Source organism: Heloderma suspectum, chromosome 2, assembly GCF_057233095.1.
Source record: "Heloderma suspectum isolate Gila_16-S chromosome 2, 16-S_ref, whole genome shotgun sequence".
Lineage (NCBI taxonomy): Eukaryota > Metazoa > Chordata > Lepidosauria > Squamata > Helodermatidae > Heloderma > Heloderma suspectum.
Window position 1 is genome coordinate 196627237 of NC_139459.1, and position 24530 is coordinate 196651766.

At 46.5% G+C, this 24530-nt stretch overlaps 1 long non-coding RNA gene across 1 annotated transcript; it reads left to right on the forward strand.

Annotated features, from left to right (window-relative positions):
• The first annotated feature begins 5638 nt into the window (after positions 1-5638).
• LOC146353749 (uncharacterized) lies at positions 5639-17619 on the forward strand. Its single transcript, XR_014787403.1, has 3 exons — positions 5639-5769; positions 8189-8341; positions 15748-17619. It is a non-coding gene; the product is annotated as an uncharacterized LOC146353749 (long non-coding RNA).
• Positions 17620-24530: the final 6911 nt, after the last annotated feature.

Sequence of the window (24530 nt, forward strand, 5' to 3'; positions counted from 1 at the left end):
AGAATTTCTCTTCCCCATGGAGAAATTCAGTGAACTTGTCTCCCAAATTTCTTGGCCCACAAGGTGGAGCATTTCAAGAGGCCATTTGTGCACAGCTCTAATTTCAGCTTTTTAGAATGGGGTGGGTGAGGGGACTGGAAACCAAAAGATGATTGGTGGTTGGGGGAAAGAGGGTGGGGCCAGGGGAAAGGAGCGTGACCATCTGGGGAGTTCTGGAGGGCCAGATTGTGACTCAGGCAGGCTGGATTTGGCCCCTGGGCCTGAGGTACTCCACTCCTGCTCTAAACCAAATGCCTCATTACTTATCTGCAGCCCGTTTTTTGTACTTGCTTGTTGGGTCCTGGAGCCAGTCTTGATTCTCCCTTACTGTCTGTACTATAGCTGCTTCCTAGCTGTTCCTCCTCAGTCAGTACATTTGTAAACAAACAGATTTGCAGAGATGGTATACAACTCCAGTCCTCTTTTTTTTAATGGGAAGTATTTGGTTTTGGAAGACTGCCTTGAACTTCCCACTGCTTTAAAAAGACAAGAGGTGGGGGGGAAACCCATGTTATTTTAGCCTTGTGTTTTCAATTCCATTCCTCTTGCTTTGCATTGTCAAATTCCATTTGCTTTGGACATGGTGTATGTGTAGGGGGCACATTGACATACTGAAAGATTTCCATTGAGCTATCCACTGTTTTGCCTGGCCTTTTAAATTAAGTTGTTCCAATCAATTTAGAAGTCGCCCCCGTACCTGACTGTGGTACGTGACAAATTGGATTTTGTCTGACCTCAAACTGCCCCAGTTAATCAGCACCCTTGGTTTCCCTAAAATTCCTTTTGCTTCCAGCTGGGTTATTCAGAAAAAGAAATCTATGAGGAATGTTTGCAATTCCATATGCACAGACTATGCTATGTATCCTTTTCATGAATGACAATAAAACTGATTTAGGAAACATGTAGGACATGTTAAAAAATCAGTGACTTACTGGTGATAGCTAAATGAAACCTTTGTGTTCACAGGCAGTAAGCCTTGGAATACGTGTGTGTGTGTGTGTGTGTGTGTGTGTAGGAATAATGGTGTGTGTCGGGGGGGGGGGCAGCATTGGCTTCCTGCCTATGGGCTTCCCAGAGGCATTTGGCTAGCCACTGTTGGAAAGAGAACATTGGACTAGATGGACCCTGACCCAGTATGGCTCTTCTTATATACCCATCACTTAAAGCAAAGATGGCAAACATCTGGCCCAAGGTCCAGATTCGGCCTTGCGGGTCCTCCCTATATATCCAGTGGCCTCTCCTCTGCTCTCCCCCCACCCCTCATGAGTGTAGCAATTGGGCTTTTTAAAAGCCTCCATTGGCGTTAGGGATGTACGGACTGTGTAAAATCTAGGGATGGCGGAGAATTTCTCCCCGAAACTTCGGGGGGCCGAGCGCCAATGTGTTCGGCCCCCTGAACAAGTTTCGGGGAGAAATTCTCTGCACCGCCCCGCCCCCGCCCCCCCCCCCCCCGGGACGGGACTTAACTTTGCCGAATGTCCCTCCCGGCGGCGGGTCCAGCCTGCGGTTCGGCGGGTGTTCGTGCGGGGCGGGCTGCCGCCGCCGCCATTCCAATAAAAGAAAGAAAAAAAATGCCCCTGTGATAGGCTACATGACGATTAACGTAGCCTATCACGGCTAGATTTGCAAAGTCAGCTGTGATAAGCTACGTAAATCGTCACGTAGCCTATCACGGGTGACTTAAAAAAAAAAAAAAAAGCATGTACAGATAATGGTGGCCCCCATAGGGAGCCGCCATTCCCATTCCTTATTTGGTCGCTGTAGTCTACGTAAAGATTTACGTAGACTACGGCGAAAATAAGGGCAACGCAACAGCGACCAAATAAGGAACGCGAATGGCGGCTCCCTATGGGGGCTGCCATTAGCGTACGCGCTTTTTTTTTTTTTAAGTCACCCGTGATAGGCTACGTGACGATTAACGTAGCCTATCACGGCTGACTTTGCAGATCTAGCTGTGATAGGCTACGTTAATCGTCACGTAGCCTATCACGGGGGCGTTTTTGTTTTTTTTAAAACTTTGGAGTTCGTGGCTGGGCGAGGCAGGAAGCCTCTTCCCCGGCCTGAATTTCAGCCGGGCGAGGCAGGAAGCCTCCCCCCCGGCCTGAATTTCGGCCGGGGCGAGGCAGGAAGCCTCCCCCCCCGGCCTGAACTTTGCAGGGGAAGCAGCGAAGCGCCTCCCCCCCACCACGAAAAACTTCGAGGACAGGTAAGTGACTTTTGTCCACCCCTAGTAAAATCTGCTCTGTCCACGTTGCATGGATTGTCAGGCTCCTTTCGTTCCATCATCCACCCACAGATGGATGCGGATATTTTTTTTCATCATGTGGAAGAATACTGAAATAATCACGTAAATAATTATGTAAGTATTTACATAATTATTCACATAATTTACCTCAGTATGTAATATTTAGTGTATTGTCCCCCATTCCATTAAATGTTTCCTCAGCAGAGACTTACGTATTTTTCTATGGATTTATATACATAAATTTTGGAAAAATAAAAAAATCACCCGAAAGTCCACAGACTCTGCACGGCCTGAGGGGGGGTGCTCCACAGTAGATTCCACAGGTCAGATTCTCAGAAATCCAAGCTCATTTTAATCCATCTTGAATTTCTCCAGCATCTCTAATTGGAGCCAAGTTTTTTTAGGGGGGTACGGATTACTCACCCCATTCCGGTCCGGGGCTTTCACAGGGGGAGGGGAGGTGATCCGTCCCTCCCCCTGGAATCCTCCCCAGCCAGCTCTGTGGCGAGACCGTGGAGCTGCCGGCCGGGGCTGCCTGCAGCCAGACCTCTGTCTGCTGCCAGGCTGCGGCCGCAAATGGTGTCTGCCGTAGCGGCCTCCATTTGCGTCCCTGCGTTAGCCGTGATAGGCTACATATATATTTATGTAGCCTATCACGGCAAAGAGCAGGGATGTAAATGGCATAGTGGCCGCCATTTGTGTCCCTGCTCTTTGCCATGATAGGCTACGTAAATACTTACGTAGCCTATTATGGCTAAAGTAGGGAGGGAAATGGCGGCCACAGACTGGGGCAGTGGACAGCTGACAAAAGGTAGGGTCCATCCCGGGGAAATTTTGCGGGGCGGTGGAGGGGGGGTTGCTCCATTCTGCCACAGACTTGGGGGGTTCTAAAGAATCCGGCCTCACTGGAGTCCATGGTGGAATTCTCTAACATCCCTAAGTTTTTTTTTAATAAAGCCTAGTTACTCTCCAATGCAACATTTTCATGGATGGAGTTTCTGCTGGGGAGGGAAGTATTAACCCTCTCCACCCCACCACCCCAACCCCCAAGTAGTGGAACTCCTCCAGAAAAATCACCCCTGCACAGCAGTTAGATCCTCTGAAACGTTTATACTGCCCAGTTTCTGCATGGTGGGCCATTTTTGGAAGGAGAGGGAGGAGGTTGCTGCTAAGGAGTAAAGCACTAACCCCCCAAGCACTATGATCCCCTCAGAAAACCACCTCCCCATTTAGCAATTAACCTCTAACAATGCTTCCATTGGTACCAGAGGAGGGTTTTTTTTTTAAAGCCTAATGGCTAGCCAGATTAACCACAGGACTAAGGGGGCTTTAGCCTCTGGCCCAACATCTCAGCAGGGGCACTAGTGACCCCAGATTCTCAGGTTTCAATTTAAAAAGAGGAAGTCTCCAGCCCTTGGAGAACCTGAGATATGAAGCAAAATGTTCAGGCACATTCAGTGATTTTGTGAGAAATGACTAGGGATGGACAGACCCATCTCCATCCAGGGCGGGGGGAGCTTGCTGAGCTGCCCCCCCCAGCTTGTGTGGCCTGGACCCACTTGGCAAGCCTCTCTGCCTGCCCTGCCTGCCCGCCGAGCTGTGTGAGCTGCTGCTCCTCTCCGTGCCAAGGACTCCGGAAGTTATGTGCACAAAGGCTAGCCTGCCAATTCCTCCTCAGCGTGGCCAGCCCCCAGTGCTCTTGCCCTGGCCTCCTCCCGAAGAGGCCAGGGTGATAGTGCTAGGGTGTCACAACACTCCCAGCTCTCACTGAGCTCTAGGGCACTCGGTAGCAGGGTCCATCAGCACCCCAGGGCTCAGCGAGCGGGGTCCAGGAGGCTGGAGGGGGGGAGTCCATCAGACTCCACCCCCTTTTCGGACTCCCATGCCATCCCTAGAAATGAACCTGCTACCACCTCTCACTGTGTGTAGCCAATGAGTGAAGTCACAGCTATGATCAACATTTGGCCATAGAGATTAGTACAGAGTGATGATTTGTATGCAGAAGGGACTTCCTCATTCACTTTGAGCCCCCACACCCTCTTCTTTTTACTATATCCTCATGGAATAGTAATTTACCACCCATAGAAAATAATTGTGAAATCCAGAAAGCTGGTGCACCTGTGACTGGGCAGTAGCATATCAAGGCCCAAAAATGGCTAGCAGAAATGGCAGGAGTTCATGTTCTTCCTCAGGTCTTATTTCATGTCCTTTTTGGCTGTTGTGTCTGAGTAAGGCAGGGAGTCTGTGTCCTTTTCATGTGTGTGAGTGTGAGCGTGAGAGAGCACTTTCTACTTTCTGTCTGCTGTATGCTGTAAAAGAGAAAGCTTGTGTGTGTATCTGAGTTCTCTACCATTGAAGAGATACTAGTATTTTGCTTTTCATGTAGTGAAAAATGTTTTTGAATTATTATACTGCGTTGTTGACTGTGTATGTTGTGTGTACATGTGCAAATGTCATATGTGAGTTCAGAACTGTGGGCAAAGGAGGAGTTTAGACTGCCAAATATAGGCTTGATCAAGGCCCATGGACTTGCACAAGGACCTAGGTTTTCCAAATCCAAACCCAAACCCTAAATTTCATCCCTAGAATAGAGCTCTCCCCATCCAGACAGCTTACTCATCGTCAGCACAGAGGGTGTCCTTGTTCACCACATACTCTTTCTGCCAAGTATATACTCGATCCTGACCCCTGTACCTGCACAGGCATCCAGATCCTAACCCTAACCTGAACTTTAACCCTAACCTTCACTGCAAGCTTAAGCAGTTCCCCATCCAGACAGGTCACACGAAAACAGCACGCAGGGTGTCCTTGTTGATCCCTCGTTCTGGCTCCAAGTATGAGGCCCATGTATTTGCAGAGGGACCCAGATTTTACCTACCCTACCCCAACCCTCACCCTGATCTTAATTCTCTACCCATCCAGACAATATATTCAGAGACAGCATGCAAGGTGTCCTGGTTGACCACTCACTCTGTCTGCCATATATAGGCTTGATCCAGGCCCCTGTACCTGCACAGGGACCCAGGTGTTACTAATAGGGATGTCAGAGAAATCCACTGTGGATTCAAATGAGGCCGGACTCTTTGGAATCTGGCTTCAGGAATCCACAGCAGATCGGGACCACTTACCTCTGCTCCAGGAGGACTGGAAGCGGAACCGCACTCGGCTGCTTCTTGCCAGCCAGAGCCATTTTCCTCCTCCCTGTCCCTGCCGATCGCCATGTCTTTTCTTAAAAAAAAAAAAATGGCGATCGGCAGGATGTGCCCATAGACTTATATGCAAAATAGAGCCGTGAACCTTGCATATAAGCCTATGGACATTCATGATTTCTGTCTAAGTCTATGGGCACATCCTGCTGATCGCCAGTTTTTTTGTTTTTTTTAAGAAAAGACATGGCGATCGGCAGGGACAGGGAGGAGGAAAATGGCTCTGGCTGGCAAGAAGCAGCCGAGTGCCGTTCCGCCTCCAGTCCTCCTGGAGCAGAGGTAAGTGGTCCCGATCCGCTGCGGATTCCTGAGGCCGGATTCCAAAGAGTCTGGCCTCATTTGAATCCACAGTGGATTTCTCTGACATCCCTAAAGGCAATACACAGGGTGCTGCCCTCTTCTCCGCCCTCTCCATGGAACTACTTATTGGCATACTGAGCAGTTCACATGCTATTTCATAATTAATATCTCTAATGCTGTAAGAAATATCACCTGAGAGAATGAATGCAGAACCCCGAAGCAAGTTAAAGAAAGATCCTTCAGTATAATGGAAATGATTAAATCATTACAGGTGAGGAGCTGAAGCACTGGGGGCTTTTGCATTGAGAAAAATCATAAATCTTGCAGCTGAGAAATATACTGGTTTTAGCAGAGATTTGGAGGGCTTATGTATTTGAGTCTCCCAGGAAAAGCTTCAGGAAGGGCTGATTCAGTCTCAGCAGAAAAGTAGGTCAGGGCAAGAATAGTTGTATTAATTACAGATATAATCTCCGATGACCCATTCCTCAAAGCTATAGATAGAGAGGTAAGATAGCCCAGTGAATTAAAAGCAACAACTTACCATCTTGATTTAGGCTTTCTCTGGTTGCATAGTGTGATTTATTTAGTCATATACGATAGCTAACCACAGCATTTGTAAAAGAAAGCCCAGTTGATTACAATGATCCAGAGAACTTTCTCTTTGAGCCAAATACAATCACATGAATATTGACTGGGTCATTTCCAATTATTATTTTCATCCAGTAGGGTTTATGTGGTGCTACTATTGACCAAGGGGAAAAAAGGAAAATACAGACTTAGTTCATTGGTATTGCACTTCTGTAGATTGGGTTTGTTGATATAACAGGTTTCTGCCAGTATCTTATCTGGGTTTTACTTTTTAACTAGGGATGTCAGAGAATTCCGCGACGGATCTCAGTGAGGCTGAATGCCAGTGCATTTGGCCTCACGAAATCCATGGCAGAACGAAGCTCCTGCCCCCCCCACAAAAGGTATGCGAAATGGAGCGCTTACCTGCCCCCATCCATGCTGCTTTGCGAATGGCAGCCGTCCTGCGGCCGCCATTCGCTTCCTCCTCTTCAAGCTGTGATAGGCTACGTAAATACTTATGTAGCCTATCATGGCTAATGCAGGGATGCCATTTGCATAGTATTTACGTAGCCTATCATGGCAGGGGGGGGGGAAACCCAGCATACACAAATGGCGGCTACTGCCTTTTACGTACGCTGGGGTTTTTCCCCCCTGCCATGACAGGCTATGTAAGTATTTACATAGCCTATCATGGCAGGGGGAAAAAAAACCCAGTGTACGCAAATGGCAGTGGCTACCACCATTTGCATACACTGGGTTTTTTCCCCCCTGCCATGATAGGCTACGTAAATATTTACGTAGCCTATCACGGCTCAATACAGGGAGGCAAATGGCGGCGGCTACGACAGCTAGGGATGTCAGAGAATTTCACCACAGATCTTGGGGAGGCCGAATGCCACTGCATTCGGCCCCCCGAAATCAGTGGTGGAACGGTCTGCCCCCCCGCCCCCCCGGGACAGGACTTACCTTGGGTGGATCTTCCTGGCGGCGGCAGCTCTGGCGGCGGTGCGGTGGCAATGCGGCGGCAGCTGTGGCGGCTGGTCTTCTGACCGGCTGCTGCCGCCGCCATTTCCAGTTAAAAAAACAAAAAAACAAAAAAACGTGATAGGCTACGTAAAGATTTATGTAGCCTATCACAGCTAGATTTTAAAAAAACACCGTGATAGACTACGTAAATGTTTACGTAGCCTATCACAGCTGATTTAAAAGAAGAAAAAAAATGTGCGTACGCAAATGGCGGCACCCATGGGTGCCGCCATTTGCGTTCCTTATTTTGGCACGTCTTAGTCTACGTAAACATTTACGTAGACTATGACGGCGAAAATAAGGGGAACGCAAATAGCGTAGACGCTACGCTATTTGTGTTCCCCTTATTTTCACCGTCTTAGTCTACATAAATGTTTACGTAGACTAAGACATGCCAAAATAAGGAACTCAAATGGCGGTGCCCATGGGCGCCACCATTTGCGTACGCACGTGTTTTTTTTCCTTTTAAATCAGCCATGATAGGCTACGTAAACATTTACGTAGCCTATCACGGCTGACTGCAGGGACGCAAACGGTGGCGGCTATGGCCGCCACCATTTCCATCCCTGCTAGCCAGTGGCCGGATGTCCGGCCATTGGTGGAGCCGGCCGGCGGCTCCGCAGAATCCCTGTGGAGTGTAGCCGGCCGGCCAGGATTCGGGGGGGAGGGACGGAGCGCCTCCCCCCAGCCAGAATTTCAGGGGGAGGGATGGAGCGCCTCCCCCCCCCACAAATGTCACCCTTCGAAAAGGTAAGTGACTTTCATACATCCCTAACGACAGCCGCCATTTGCGTCCCTGTAGGGCTGCCCAGCGGTTGGATGTCTGGCTGTGGGCGGCCGGAGCCAGCCGGCGGCTCTGTAGCTTGGCCGTGAAGTGGAGCCGGCTGGGCAGGATTCCGGGGGGAAGGACGGAGCGCCTCCCCCCACACACACACATTGCCCAGCGTGGAGCCAGGTAGGTGTTTCATACATCCCTAGTTTTGACAGAAATGTTTTGTCTTTCCTGTTGCTGCCCATTATTTAGTAAATAGTACATCACCAAGTATGATCACAGAAAGATAAGCAATGCTGGAGTCTGTATAATCAGCTTGTCATTAATCTAGGATTAGAGATCTAGACATTAATCCAAGAATCTAAGATTAAGTACTGTATCTGTGGAAAGTGTTTTATTCATTTATTAAAGATATTTTAACCTCCCACCCTCTTCATCCTAAGATACTAGGGCAACCCCCCCCACACACACACACAAAACCACCCATAAGTAAACAAACATACATAAGTAAACAGTAACATAAACAAACAAACAAAAACCATGGGAACCCTAATATACCACAAATATAATACAATCAAAATATAAGACAACGTTGATCGGGGCAAAAAGCAGCACAAACTAAGCACAAACTAGCATCACACTCTAAAGGTAGATATCACTGGATCTGTTGCAGCATTTTTAGGTCCTCCATTCCAAAAGTGTTGGGGTAACTTCCTTAATGAGGCAAAGACAATTGCTAGCGGAGGTGCAGTTTTCTGCCCAGTATTTTGGTGACTTTATTGGGCCAAAATGGACTTTGGAAAGATTGCACACAGTTGGATAGTTCTTCTTCATGGGCTATTTAGATTACCTAGCTGTTGAGCTGATGTGACAATGGTGAGGACCAATAGTACACACTAAGTCTGAGCCAAAGGTTTCCCTAGGGATGGCAGAGAATTTCTCCCCGAAACTTTGGGGGGCCGAGCGCCAACGTGTTCGGCCCCCCGAACAAGTTTCGGGGAGAAATCCTCCGAACCCCCCCCCGCACCCCGCACCCCCCCTCGGGACGGGACTTACCTTCGCCGAATGTCCCTCCCGGCGGCGGGTCTGGCCGGCGGTTCGGCGGGTGTTCGAGCGGGGCGGGAGCGGCAGGCGGTCTTTGGACCGGCTGTCGCCATTGCAATAAAAGAAAAAGAAAAAAAAGCCCCCTGATAGGCTACGTGACGATTCATGTAGCCTATCACGGCTAGATTTGCAAAGTCAGCCATGATAGGCTACGTCAATCGTCACGTAGCCTATCACGGGTGACTTTAAAAAAAAAAAAAGCGCGTACGGATAATGGCGGCCCCCATAGGGAGCCGCCATTCCTGTTCCTTATTTGGTCGCTGTAGTCTACGTAAAGATTTACGTAGACTACGGTGAAAATAAGGGCAATGCTATTTGCGTTGCCCTTATTTTCGCCGTAGTCTACGTAAACATTTATGTAGACTACAGCGACTAAATAAGGAATGCGAATGGCGGCTCCCTATGGGGGCCACCATTAGCGTACGCGCTTTTTTTTTTTTTAAGTCACCCGTGATAGGCTACGTGATGATTGACGTAGCCTATCATGGCTGACTTTGCAGATCTAGCCGTGATACGCTACGTGAATCGTCACATAGCCTATCGGGGCGTTTTTGTTTTTTTTTAACTTTCGCGTTTGCGGCCGGGCGAGGCGGGAAGCCTCCTCCCCGGCCTGAATTTCGGCTGGGGCGAGGCGGGAAGCCTCCCCCCGGCCTGAATTTCGGCCGGGGCGAGGCAGGAAGCCTCCCCCCCGGCCTGAACTTCGCGGGGGGACCAGCGAAGCGCCTCCCCCCCACTTCGAACGTCCTTCGACGACAGGTAAGGGACTTTCGTCCACCCCTAGGTTTCCCACTCCGCTTTTTTACAGGAAATTGGGTACTGGGCAGCAAAAGTGAAGCATGGATCTGTGCCTTACAAAATCTGAAGGCCAAGAAAAAGAAGAAAATTTGGTGGGACTAGGGCTTGCCAGGTTAAGTGGCAGTGGCTTTTCTTCTTCATTCATGTATTATGTTTCTATACTGCCCCATAGCTGAACCTCTCTGGGTTGTTAATAATGATAATGATAGTGATAGTGATGATAATGATAATTTCTTCAAAACATAAAGCTTATCTACACAAGGCATTTATCATGCACTCATCATTCCCTACTCATGGTTGTTTACAAGTTCTTTAGATGACATCATGACCCTCCAGCTTCACTTCTGTTTTTAAACAGCACTTCTGGAAAGGGTTTTTGTTATTGTTGTTGTTGTTGTTGTTGTTTTTACTGCAGGGAAAATGCAGTATTAGTTGTGAAAGTGAAATAAAATGCTGTTTCCATTTTTGTATTTGCACTATTCCACTATACCACAGTGCCACCTAGAGGTTATGTAGTGGAAAATCAGGAAAGGGAAGACTCCTTGTGTAGTGCTCGAATCTCAGTTCTGTGATGAAACCAAAACTAGATGCAACAGCTAGATGGGCTGCACAGCCTGTCTAGCTGAAAATGCTTCTTCAGGTGGAATAGGAGGAGAAAATGCCTCTGTTGCTCCACCCACTGTGCTTGGCTCTTGCCAGCAGAGCTTTGGGTGGGTGGAGGGCTCCAATTCGGAGCACTATGTCTAATGAGAGCCATTCGTTTAGGATTGCAGTCTTAAGGGTGTAATTTTGTGCACACAGATAGGGGGTAACTCATTAAATTGAGAGTTAGCAGTGAAGCTCCTCTCAATGGCCCAAGTTCCAGTGAGGGTTACATCTGAGCAAACATGCTCAGGATAAGGTAGAGGTGGATAAGGAAGCGCCATAGTTCGGTGTGATAGAGCACATGCTTGGGACACAGACGTTTGATCCCCAGGAAAGCATCCTGCCTGAAACCCTGGAGAGCTGCTGCCGGTCAGTGTCACCAGTACTGGGCTAGGTGGACCAATGGTCTGAGAGAGAGACTCAGAGAGACCCTGGAGAGACTCAGAGACTCAGAGACTCAGAGAGAGACTCAGAGACTCAGAGACTCAGAGACTCAGAGAGACCCTGGAGAGCTGCTGCCGGTCAGTGTCACCAGTACTGGGCTAGGTGGGCCAATGGTCTGAGAGAGAGACTCAGAGAGACCCTGGAGAGACTCAGAGACTCAGAGAGAGACTCAGAGACTCAGAGACTCAGAGAGACCCTGGAGAGCTGCTGCCGGTCAGCATCACCAGTACTGGGCTAGGTGGACCAATGGTCTGAGAGAGAGACTCAGAGAGACCCTGGAGAGACTCAGAGACTCAGAGACTCAGAGAGAGACTCAGAGACTCAGAGACTCAGAGACTCAGAGAGACCCTGGAGAGCTGCTGCCGGTCAGTGTCACCAGTACTGGGCTAGGTGGGCCAATGGTCTGAGAGAGAGACTCAGAGAGACCCTGGAGAGACTCAGAGACTCAGAGAGAGACTCAGAGACTCAGAGACTCAGAGAGACCCTGGAGAGCTGCTGCCGGTCAGTGTCACCAGTACTGGGCTAGGTGGACCAATGGTCTGAGAGAGAGACTCAGAGAGACCCTGGAGAGACTCAGAGACTCAGAGACTCAGAGAGAGACTCAGAGACTCAGAGACTCAGAGAGACCCTGGAGAGCTGCTGCCGGTCAGTGTCACCAGTACTGGGCTAGGTGGGCCAATGGTCTGAGAGAGAGACTCAGAGAGACCCTGGAGAGACTCAGAGACTCAGAGACTCAGAGAGAGACTCAGAGACTCAGAGACTCAGAGAGACCCTGGAGAGCTGCTGCCGGTCAGTGTCACCAGTACTGGGCTAGGTGGACCAATGGTCTGAGAGAGAGACTCAGAGAGACCCTGGAGAGACTCAGAGACTCAGAGACTCAGAGAGAGACTCAGAGACTCAGAGACTCAGAGACTCAGAGAGACCCTGGAGAGCTGCTGCCGGTCAGTGTCACCAGTACTGGGCTAGGAGGGCCAATGGTCTGATTCAGTATAAGGCAGCTTCCGGTGTTCCTACGGGCGCCCCGCCCTCCGGGTTCTCCAGGTGCCTGCCAAGCCCCTGGCCCTGCCCTTGCACATCTAACCCATTTACGCCTGTACCCTTGCATATATCAGCCATTCGCAGTGACATTTGGCGGAAGAGCAAATGTGCGCGTATCCGTGCCTGCCATTTTTTCGCAAAACGGTGGGCACAGAGATCACCAGATGGGCCCAGGGTGAGTGCAGGCATGGCTCCGGGTGGCGTGTGTGTGGGGGGTGTCTGCTGGATTCCGAGGCCCGATTGGGTGCCCGCGCTATCCCCGGGGTCAGACTGCATTGCCTATAGCTGTCAGGATTCAGGAAAATCTTATTATATGAGATTTGTTTCGTCACCATTGTCTATTATTTCGAGGAAGGTTAACACGTACTTTGACTTTACCATAGACTAAAAAATCACAATCTCTGCAAGGCTTCCTCCCCACTCCATCCCTTGCTAAATTAAGTTTGTTAAGACTTATCAAAGCAAGTATGTTCAATGTTCCATTGCCATTAGTAATAACGAATGGATGCCCTGCTTAATAATATCTAGTTTGAGGTAAAAAAATAAAAATGAAATCCATCACTTTTCTTTGTTATGTGTTGCATACTGCCTGTTTTGCTCATCATTAGCTCATTATGTTTGCATCGGTATTCAGTATACTGTTTTGATCCAAGGTGTGACTGACAAAGGAAAGAAAGGGTGGTTTTGAAGATAGTTTTGCTGACTTATAGCTCTTGCCAGATAGATAAAGAAAGACATTTAATGGCAATAGTTTGGGTGCATGCATTAGCCTTATTCAGATGTCCACTTCTGCTCCATTAGCCCTATTCAGACATTCACCTCTGCACCATTAGCCCTACTCAGACTTTCACCCCTGCACCATTAGAATCAGAAGAAGGGATGAGCCCACAAGTTCTGCCTCATCCACTGTATCCTCATCGTCTGTCTCCACATTCCTCCAAGCAGCTGGGTTTACTCATGTATAGGGATGTCGCAAGTCCCTGACTTGGTCTGGGAGGCCAGTGAAATCCCTCCCGCCCGGCCTCCTGGCCCCCACTCGCCAAACTCCAGGGCACCGACGGGCCTGGCTGACAAGTGCCCTGGAGCTCAGCAAGCAGCTGGGAACAGCTCAGAATTGGCTGCCTGGTTGGCTGTTCTTGACCGCTGACCAGGCAGAAGGAAGAGGTTCCCCTTCCATTAGCCATCTCCTGCTCGCAAGCAAGAGACAGCTAACAGCTGGTGTGCCCCGTGCTTTCTGCTGCTGCTGCCTGGGTGGCTGTCTTTGACAGCCGACCAGGCAGGAGGAAGAGGAGGGGCGCCCCATCACAGGCACCCTCCCAGATGCTCCCCACACTCACCTGGGCCCCATCCAGTGAGCACCAGCCATTTTGCTGACTTTTTCTTTTTTTCTTTTTTTACAAAAAAAGGGAGCTAAAAGAAACTGTGCATATTTAAATGTGCACATTTTTTAAGTTCCCTTTTTTCGTAAAGAAAAAAGGGCGGCAAAATGGTGGGCACTCGCCAGATGGGCCTGGGAAGAGTGCGTGTGGCTTGCTGAGCTTCTGGGGCCTCAAACCCAGGTCCAGGGCAGGGGTGAGCAGGGACAGTGCTTCAGTGGGCACCTGGAGAACCCAGGCAGAGGTGGGTTCGCACATCCCTACTCATGTAGGCTCACCATGTGATTTAGAACCCTGGGGGAAAAAAGACTCTCCCACTGCAGAAGTTACCTCTCCAACATGTGGAGGTCTGCAGGGATGAGCAATGAGGATGCCATGCCCACAGAGAAAGTGCTCAATGGGATTGTCCCCACTGTCCCCATCACAACTTCTTCCTAAGGGTTTTTTTGGGGGGACAGGGGGTTGTGCTGGTACTGCAAGTAGGGATGTATGAGAAATTTGTTTCAGTTTGTTTTCCATCAGGTTTTACCCATTTGCACCTTCCTGACAAGACAGACTCAGACACAATCTATGGTCAAAGCCTGTACATTTCTGAGCTTGCAATGTGATTTGCGGACAACACCCGCCCCCCCCCCCCAAGTGTGTACTTTTGAAAAATGTGCACAAATATACTTTAATCAATGGGAGAAGAATGCATACATTTCAAAGATGGGCACAAGTGATACATTTGGAAAAAATATGCATGAAAATACACAGAGCTTTTCATGAGAAAAGAAAAAACACAAACTAGCAAGCTGATGTGGAATCAAGTTGGAACAAACTTTGGGATAGAATTCAGAAAACTTCAGTAAGCTCAAGTTTTGCGGATTTGCACATCCCGAACTGCAAGCGGCAACAGCATCAACTGTGTTGCTAAGTTGGCCCCATTTTACATCCTCCATAATGCAGGTGTGAGGAAGGTGGGTTGTATCTAGTTCAAAGGAAGAGGTAGAGCCAGTGCTGGGCCAAAATTTGTCCTCCAATTTCCTGAAAGTTTTCTTTCCCCATGAAAGAGGGTGTTTGTGGTGTTTCTGAGCTTGCCTAAATTACTGTGAGGTGATCAAAGGTGCTGTGTGTGTGTTTTCTTTCTGTTACACATCTCTCCGTTACTCTGCAGACTCCCAGGGTGCCTGTGCTTCCTGATTTGAAAAAGCCCATGGGAGGAATTACCCCATGACATCTTCCCCTGGGTTTTAACTGAAGTGTTGGAAGCCAAGGAGTCTACAGGCTGCTGGAAAGGTGATAGTGTAATGAAAAATAGGCCACTTTTGCACACTCCTCAGCCATCTCCTAAGCAAAGTAAGCACAGGAAACCCAGCCCCAGCCCATGAAAATTTCTCTGCAATTTTATTCACCACTGAATTTCTTTTTGGAAGCATTTTTTCCCCTATCAAATTGAATGAGAATGGTAAAAAAAAAAAATGGCACAGCACTAGCTGGGTATACATTGATGTGCATGACTCCACACATCTCATGCAGCAATTTGGTTTGTCTTAAGTGTTACACCACTGTTTCCCACAGCAAACATATTAAATGTAGGTGGCAGATATGTTTCCTTAAACACTGGGGACCCACACAGTCAAACCAGGGCTCCCCATCACATATACATGGGTGTTCAAAGATGCACACTTGCCACTTATAATCTGATATGTTAGAAGGGTAAGGGTGAACTAGGAACATTCTGCCACTCTCAGTGGACCTGGCCAGTTGTAGAGAAATGTTGCTCTAATATCCCAAATGCAATCGTATTGAATTGCAAACTTATTTTTAATTTTAGATCCTGTGATATTTCTGTTGACCTTTACAAAGATTTTAATTAGAAATTATCAAGAATTATTATCTCAGATGACTACAGCAGCAATTACTGCCAAATTAGAAAAAGCATCCAGAACATAAGAATGGGAACATAAAGTACACAAATATGCTGTTTGAGCTAAATTGGCTCATTATGTAAGGACTAAAGAAGCCAGACAAGTGGTTTAATTAAACATTGTTTTAATGAAAATTAGGGACCTTTTTGTTTTCTGTAAAAGTAAAACACATGTAGACCATGCATATGAGTTGGTACAACACAATGCTAAATGTATTCTGGAAATTTAATTGTAAAACATTTTAAAAGATGTATGCCTGCATGTATTCACACTTTAGGTGTCTGCTGCTGGTGTACCTGTGACATTCACAATTGCTGCATAAGATGTGGAGAGGACTGGAGATACTCATGAAGTTCTGCTTTTTGGACTGATTTTAAATCATCCATTGATGACATCAGAAATCATTTCCCTTGTGAATAAAGCTGACAGGGAAAGTATTTTTGTTTGTTTTCTTCCTTGTTTAGCACCTGTGATTAAAATTTGTTGGGCTTTGCCACCATGTCCCAGAACAAAGGCAGGAGACAAATATTGGTGTTAAAGGGACAGATCTTTATTAATGGAGAGAATAATCCTATGCCCCCCCCCCAGACAGCATCTGGGGGAAATACAGTTGTTTGGTTTCTGGGATCTGAGGTCAGGAACAGGTCTCCAACCTCGGAGCCCAGAAACCACATTCCCCCCCACCCTTGTAGCCAGCATGGTTCTGGCTACATCTCCGCACTCGGAAATGGAACATGGAGATGAGGAAAAGGGGGTGGTCCTGGGGGTGGGGAGGAGAGAAGACCAGGGAAGCTGCATTGTGCAGCTTCCTATGCATGCCCCAGCCTCCTCCGTCCTGCTCGGAAGCCCTGCGGCTAGATGGGCAAAATCGCCCTTCTAGCGAAAATGCAGGGTGGCTGGAGAATGGAAGCGAGGATTGCCTCCATGGTCCGGCCTCTCTGCATTGGATCCTCAGCAGCCTCCAACTTCAGAGGCTGTTGACTATCTCCTTAGGATTGCACCCTTAATAGAAGAAGGTTCTGCAATGAGCAAAATCATTAACCTACCTCTTATCCCTGTAGGTATCCTTATTTTGAGGGGAAGGCAGAGAAAGCCACCCACTATCTCATCATGTGGGTGACCTGATATAACTGACCTGTGCCTTTTATTGCCCTCTTGCCATAAAGGCAAGGGAAGTGGCACTTGACTGCTTGCTCTTGCTCTAATTGCCCAGTGTTTGGAGGGTGGAAGCCTTCAGGGCCCAAGTTCTGCTCCCCTCCCCTTCCAAGTCCCCTCAATCCAGCCAGCAATGAGACATAGGTTGGAGAAGCTTTCCTTTCTCCATGAAAATGCCTCAGTAGGGCAGCCCCTCCTAAATACCCTCCCTGCCTGCACTACCTGCCTGTTGTGACCAAAGATGTTCATAGTTCATTGAATCAGCCACATTCAATGTCACCACATCCCATATTTTTTATAGTGTAGGCAAAAAAAAAAAAAAATGAGGAGGAAGAAGAAGAAGAAGAAGAAGAAGAAGAAGAAGAAGAAGAAATATAGGCATCATCTCCAAAAGTCCTACTCAGCTCCCTAACAGGTGGCTGGCTATTCCCACACTGCAACTAGGGAAGGGTGGATGAGTTGCTGCACTGGATCCAAAGAGGCCATAGAGGGGGAGGCAGCACCTTATAAAGCCATTCTATACCTCCCACTGATTGGCCCAACAATACACAGGTGAAATCACATGAGGCATAGCCACACCTCCCAAAGGGAGACCCAGATAATTGGAGGGCCAGAAAAAGTGCATTATTAAGTTGCTCTGGTCAGTGGGCTGGTCAATTGCCCATTCCATCTCTAAAGCAACAAGCCAGCTAAAATTTCCCTTCCTCAATTCATGTTTTCAGGAATCTACCCAGTGTGTCCTTTCCTCTGGTCTATCTACACTAGCCTTCCTCAACCTGATGCCTTCCAGAAGTTTTGGACTATAACTTCCATCAGGACCAGCCAAACTGGTGTCCTTTTTATAGCTTTATTGGTTTAAGATTGGCTCATTAGACTTTTTTTTTTTTAAAGGAATAATCTTTGAGAGGTTGATGTTATTTATTAGGAACTTCTGCTAGTTGCCTTAAAAATGTTGGGATAGGTAGAGTATAAATATTTAAATAAGCAATAAATTAAATAAAGAAATGAGATGTGTTCTACGAGTATGGATGTCAGAGAAATCCATAATGGATTCAAATGGGTTTGGATTTCTATGAATCTGACCTGTGTATTTTGCAGAGAACTGGCTTTTGCCAGTTCATGTGGATTCTGTGGACTTGTGGATGAGTTTTTCACTTTGGGGCTGGAGTTGCACTAATGTGCATTAGCACCAATTCACATTAACTAATGTGTATTAGCATATGTGCACAAGAGTGCACTGGTGTTAATGCAAATTAGCCTAAGTAGAACGAAATTCTGGTAAAAACTTCTGATTCCATCAATGAGCAGATGATAGAATGAAAGATGCTTCACAATCTGCTCAACTCAGAACGGATTTTACAAAATCCGTTCTGACATCTGTAGATACAAGGTGAGAATGCTTACACTAATTTTCTGTTGTAGGATTGTGGAATGTATGGCACAAGGGTGCTGCTGGGCATGTTCTGGGTGCTAAATGTATGTTCAGTGCTAACAGAGGTTGAGGAATGTGTAAATCCTAATCAGAAACACACAAACACACTCTTGTGTTGACTCTTGGAAAATAAAATAAGGCTGAAATCCTAAATCAACAGGACTGCCCTCAGAGAACATATGTTTAGAAATGGAGTGTTCATGTTCTGGAAACTAACATGTTGGACAAAGCTTCCCCTACTCCCAAAATCCACTTTGCTCTTCTTTGTTCCTTCCTGCCCCCCACTTCCGGCCCGGTGTGGTCAATGCTCTGAGTGTACCACATGGATTCAGTGCATAGTATGTAGTGAATCAGTCCATAGCATGGAGGTGACAGGGACCTGTTACTGGAAAAGTATAGGTTTAGCCTAAGTTGTTAGATTTTGAGAAATATCAGTTGAAATATTCAGATATAAATTCTATTAAAGAGTACTTCCTTGGACATGCTAAATATCACAAGAGATTATGAGGAGGCTATTGAGTTGAATAGATTTGCCATTAACTTTTTTTAGGCTTCGTTCACTATTGTCATGTAGCAATAAAGTCAGCTCCTGTTAAGACCAAGTTTGATTGTCTTGGTAAGCACTAGGGTGTCACAGAGCAATAAAATTGCCATTTATCTCATTTTTAAGCACTCATATTTTATTATGTAGAGGCTTCCTCATTCATCAAAAGTCTCAAGCACACAATGAGAATGGCTAGACTTCTTTTCATGTTGCATCAAGGATAGACTCATTTCTTCTCAATTCACTTTCACTCTTGAGTTGAATAGGAAATGGGAGAGAATACTCCATATCACTTCTGCAGAAACCTAACCTCCTGCATTAACTTGTGCAGTGATACAGTTTCAAGTTCTCAGCCCACAACTGGGCCAGACCCATTTAAAAACTGAAATTCAGCTCTCCATTTAGGAACCAAATGAATAATAACTTGAAAATGCTCAGTGCCTAGAAGTAGGGCTGTGCATTGCTTTGGTGTCAAATCTGAATACCAAAGTGAATTGGGCTGCTTCGGGGGGTGCCTCATTGAGATCTGAAGTGGATCAAACCAGCACTGAGTCAGTCCAAAACAAAGCGCGTCACCACTGAAGTCGAAGTGTCTTGGTCTGCCTCAGAGATTTGGAGGTATTCTGAAGCCTTCTGAAGCCCAGACAGCCTGTCTCTAAATGTATCAACTTGCAAAAGATCAGGGAGGGGGCAAGGAGAAGGATGGAGGGGGGAAGGGGAGAGAAGGAGGAGGGAGGGGGAAATGGTGAGCTTTGGCAAATGGCAACTCTAGCTGCTAAATTAGGGCTGAACTTAACCCAGCTGTCTCCAATCAGTGACAGTAGTGGAGGAGGCTGGAGGAATACTGTATATATTGGAGTTCAGCCTGCGTTTGTTTCATTGTTTGTGAGAGAGCTGGTTAGAGTTGGTCAGAGAAAGAATTGGCTAGATCTGTGTTTGTACTGTATGTTGTACTGCAGCTTTGTCATTCTTCTTCTTTCCTACCCAGCCCTTCTCAGTTCAACTATTTATTTATTTATTTATTATTTAAAACATTTCTTGGCTGCCTTTCAGGGCAGAAGCCCTCCCAGGGCAGCTTACAGCGATAAAATACATAAAAACAGTTAAAATATTAAAAGTGAAAAAAAATTAAAACAATATAAACAACAATAAAAGCCAGCAATAAAACCAGCCACAGTGATAGCACAAGTAACAGCAACAAGAGCAGTCATATCAGGAGAAGGCCAAGGAAAAATAATATGTTTTCAAGGCCTTCTTAAAAGCCTGCAATGACGGAGCGTGGCGGACCTCCGATGGCAGTTTGTTCCAAAGGTGTGGGGCCATTGCAGAGAAGGCCCTCTCATGTGTGATCACCCACCTGACTGCTCTCACAGGTGGGCAAATAAGAAGGGCCTCTCTTTCTGATCATAGAGTGCAGGCAGGCTGATATGGGTGAAGGCGGTCCTTCAAGTAACTTGGTCTCAAACTATTTAAGGCTCTAAAGTTCAAAACCAGCACTTTGAATTGGTCTCAGAAACACACTGATAACCAGTGCAGCTTGCGCAGTATAGGCATTATGGGATCAAACTATTCCCTTCCTTTCTTTTCTAGATTCTTTATTTTAAAAACCAAAAACATTTTTTAAAAAGTCCTTTCCTTTCCTTTCCTTTCCTTTCCTTTCCTTTTTTCCTTTCCTTTCCTTTCCTTTCCTTTCCTTTCCTTTCCTTTCCTTTCCTTTCCTTTCCTTTCCTTGTTCTTGGCTCCCCTCAACCCTTCTCAATTTTTGTATTCCTTCCCTTCCCACTTTTGCTTGGAGGTAGTTCTATATTTGCTTTTCTTTTGCTTGTGTGTGTGGGTGTGTGCATGTGCGTGCTTGTGTTGTGGTCAGACAAACAATGTGTGGCAAAGCACTACACACAGGTTCACATTTCAAAATACAGTGGGCAAAAACACATTAACATATATATTTTAAATTTAATACTACACTGTGTGGCATGGGGGCTGCCCATTGCCCAGATTTCATGCACTTCTGTAGAACCAGTAAAAAGTTATAGCTCTTCACTTTGAGAGTTTTTGTTGAAAAAAAATCAAATTTTACCTGTGCCTTGCACAAAAACTACTTGGCCAAACTGTCTGAAATTTGGCCATGGGTAACCTCCACATACAAAAGTTCCAGGGTTACAATTAGGGATGTCAGAGAATTTCGCCACGAATCTCGGGAAGGCCTAATGCCAGCGCATTCGGCCCCCCAAAATCGGTGGTAAAACGGTCTGCCCCCCCGGGATGGGACTTACCTTGGGCGAATCTCCCTGGCGGCGGTGGCTCCAGCGGTTGTTCGGCGGCAGTTTGGCGGCTGCTGGTCTTCCAACCGGCTGCCGCTGCCACCATTTCCAGTAAAAAAAAAAAACAAACGTGAGAGGCTACGTAAAGATTTATGTAGCCTATCACGGCTAGATTTTTAAAAAATACCATGATAGGCTACGTAAATGTTTACGTAGCCTATCACGGCTGAGTAAAAAAACAAAACAAAACCACACGTACGCAAATGGCGGCACCCATGGATGCCACCATTTGCGTTCCTTATTTTGGCACGTCTAGTCTATGTAAACATTTACGTAGACTATGGCGAAAATAAGGGGAACACAAATAGCGTAGCGTCTATGCTATTTGTGTTCCCCTTATTTTCGCCGTAGTCTACGTAAATGTTTACGTAGACTAGACGTGCCAAAATAAAGAAAACAAATGGCGGTGCCCATGGGTAAAACATTTACGTAGCCTATCACAGCTGACTGCAGGGACGCAAACGGCGGCGGCTACGGCCGCTGCCATTTGCAGACCCAGCCGGCCAGGATTCGCGGTGGGAGGGACAGGGCGCCTGCCCCCTGGCCAGAATTTCAGGGGGGAGGGATGGGGTGCCTCCCCCCCAGCCAGAATTTTGGGGGGAGGGACGGAGCACCTCCCCCCCCACGAATCAATTTCGTCATAAGGTAAGTGACTTTCGTACATCCCTAGCAATGCAACAGGCAATCTGTTCAGAGAAATGCCTTAACTCATGGTAAATTCCCTCCATGAGCTAGGTTTAGAGCAGGAATTTGTGGCACTTCATTTGTTGTTGGATTACATCTCCCATCATCCCTGACCATTGGCCATGCTTCCCAGGGCTGACAGTAATTGGAGTCCAGCAACATTTGGTTCCCCATCCCTGCTTTCCCCTGTTCTATTTCCTTATTGTTTTGTTTGTTCACTCTGCCCTACAGTGTCCACTTCCTGGTTTCTGATTTAACTAGGAGAGTTTCTAAATTTAACTCTGGATTTGAAATATGCACAGTTTGCCTCAGCTGTCAGTTCCTTCAGTTCATTTGAATCCGTCCCTCACTGTTTTATGAAAATATGCATGCATGTTTATAAAAAGTACTGTAAAGAAGCAATCTTGATGTCATTGTGTGTATATAATTGCATTGAGATTCTTTTTGTGCAGTGTTTTACTCATGCACACATGAACTACTCCTTTCTGGTAAAATGCCACACAGAAAGACTCTTGATAAAAACATGTATTAAATCACGGCAGTGCTACTACTTGGTGGTGTTGACAATGGATGTGTGCATGGGCAAAACACCTAGGGATGTGCAAATCAGCAAAACCTGAGCTTGTAGAAGTTCTCCAAATTCCATTTCAAAGTTTGCTTTGACTTGATTGAATACATATCAGATTGAGAGCTCTGTTTTTCTTCTTCTTTTTACAAGAAAATCTGTGCATATTTTTCCAAATTTATGCATCAGTTGTGCTCATCTTTGAAATGTATGCATTCTTCTCCCATTGATTAAAGTATATTTGTGTGTACATTTCAAAAGTATGCATACTGCCAAATGCAATGGTTTTGGTCTGTAAATTATATTGCAAGCTGAGAAATGTACGGACTTTGATCACAGATTCGTGTTTGGTCCAGAAGGTCTGAACTGGGTGAATCCTGATCAAAACTGAACTGAAATGAATTTCTCATACATCCCTAAAAACACCCCACACAAAAAGAATCATGATACAATAGTATTTTATCAATGCAATGCACATATTGCATTAGTAATGTACAAGAGTGAAATAGATGCAAGGAACTGGAACTGTGGCATGCACATTGTTCTGCACAAATTTTGGGGGAGAGATACTGAGATCCTAACACATCCATTTCACTAAAGAAATAAGACCTAGTCACTCAGATCTACAAATTATGGGGAGAGATTTGGATAAGGACAATTTTGGAAGTAGTTCTTGTATGCAGGTTATTTGTGCCTTGCCTGTCAGATCTGATAGTCACAACTGGATGGGAGGAGGAGGAGGATATATGGACACACACTCTATCGAAACTAATAGCATCTTGGATGGATATATATTTATATCCAGGCACAGAAACAGGTGAACAGACTTGTGCTGTGCTCCCAGTTTCTTGGATTGGGGGAATTATATAGGAGGAAAAAAAACCCCTTGATTTTAGTCTCCTTGATTTTAGTCAATCTTACTTCTATATAAGTACACTTGGGATCACACCCCTAGCTGCTTTTAAAAGCTGTGTGTTTATGCATTAATTACTACTGGAAAACAGAAACAAGCTTTTCACAGGGACTGTTAATTTTCACATCTAGCAATTTCACTTCACTCACCTCTGTTCTTGACAACCTGGCACTGTGGGCTTTTGCTTATAAAAAGAAAGAAAACATAACTGGAACACAGTGAAAGGGATTATGTGAAAGAGGATATTAAATGAGTGAGGGATATCATCTGGGAAGAAATACATAATTTCTAGCTTAGGAACAGTGGAACACATAGTGATGTTTATACTTTAAACACATTCCCTTATTTGGGATAATTGTTGATCTATTCTTAAAAATTGGTAATTGGACATGCCCCAAAGTACCATGGGGTTGTTGGAGCAAAGGAAGGCCTAAAACAGCTGTACAAACTTGTTGCTGTCTATACAGACTAAAGTTGGGTTTCATGCCAGTATTCATTCTGTTATTTATGTTCATGGACCAAAAATTATTACAGAACATGTTTTAGCAATGGGGCACATGAGTGTTGAGAGAATCTGGAAGAGATGCACACACACACCCAACAACTAGCAAGACCCATCCAGAGTATTTCCCACCACACCAGTGGTTAAATAAAGATAACATAAAGATAAATATAGATAAAGGGAGAAATGCTGGCTGGGAAAAAAAAGAACCTGAGGTCTCTGGGCTCACATGAGCCCCCATGAGAAAACCCAGTGGTGACAACCAGCAGACAAGCACTCTAGCCTTATTTACAGTGCAGCTAGAACTGTGTGCAAATGTCATTTCAAAATTCTCCACCCTATTTGTGGGCAGAGAAATTTAGGGATGGCGGAGAATTTCTCCATGAATCTCGGGGAGGCCGAATGCCAACGCATTCGGCCCCCCGAAATTGGTGGTGAAATTCACCGCTCCCCTGCCCCCCCCGGGATGGGACTTACCTCCCTCGAATGTCCCTCTCGGCGGTGGGTCCCGGCGGGAGTTCAGCGGCGGTTCAGCAGGGGCGGGGGCGGCGGCCATTCTCCTGACCGGCTGCCGCCGCCGCCATTACAAAACAAAGTAAAAAAAACAACAACACCCGTGATAGGCTACGTAACAATTTACGTAGCCTATCATGGCTAGATTTCCAAAGTCAGCTGTGATAGGCTACATAAATCGTTATGTAGCCTATCATGGGTGACTTTGAAAAAAAAAAGCGCGTACGCAAATGGCGGCGCCCATGGGCGCCACCATTTGCATTCCTTATTTGGTCCCGGTAGTTTACATAAAGATTTACGTAGACTACAGCAAAAATAAGGGCAATGCAAATAGCTTTACGTAGACTTTACGTAGACTACCGGGACCAAATAAGGAATGCAAATGGCGGCGCTCATGGGCGCCACCATTTGCATACGCACTTTTTTTTTTT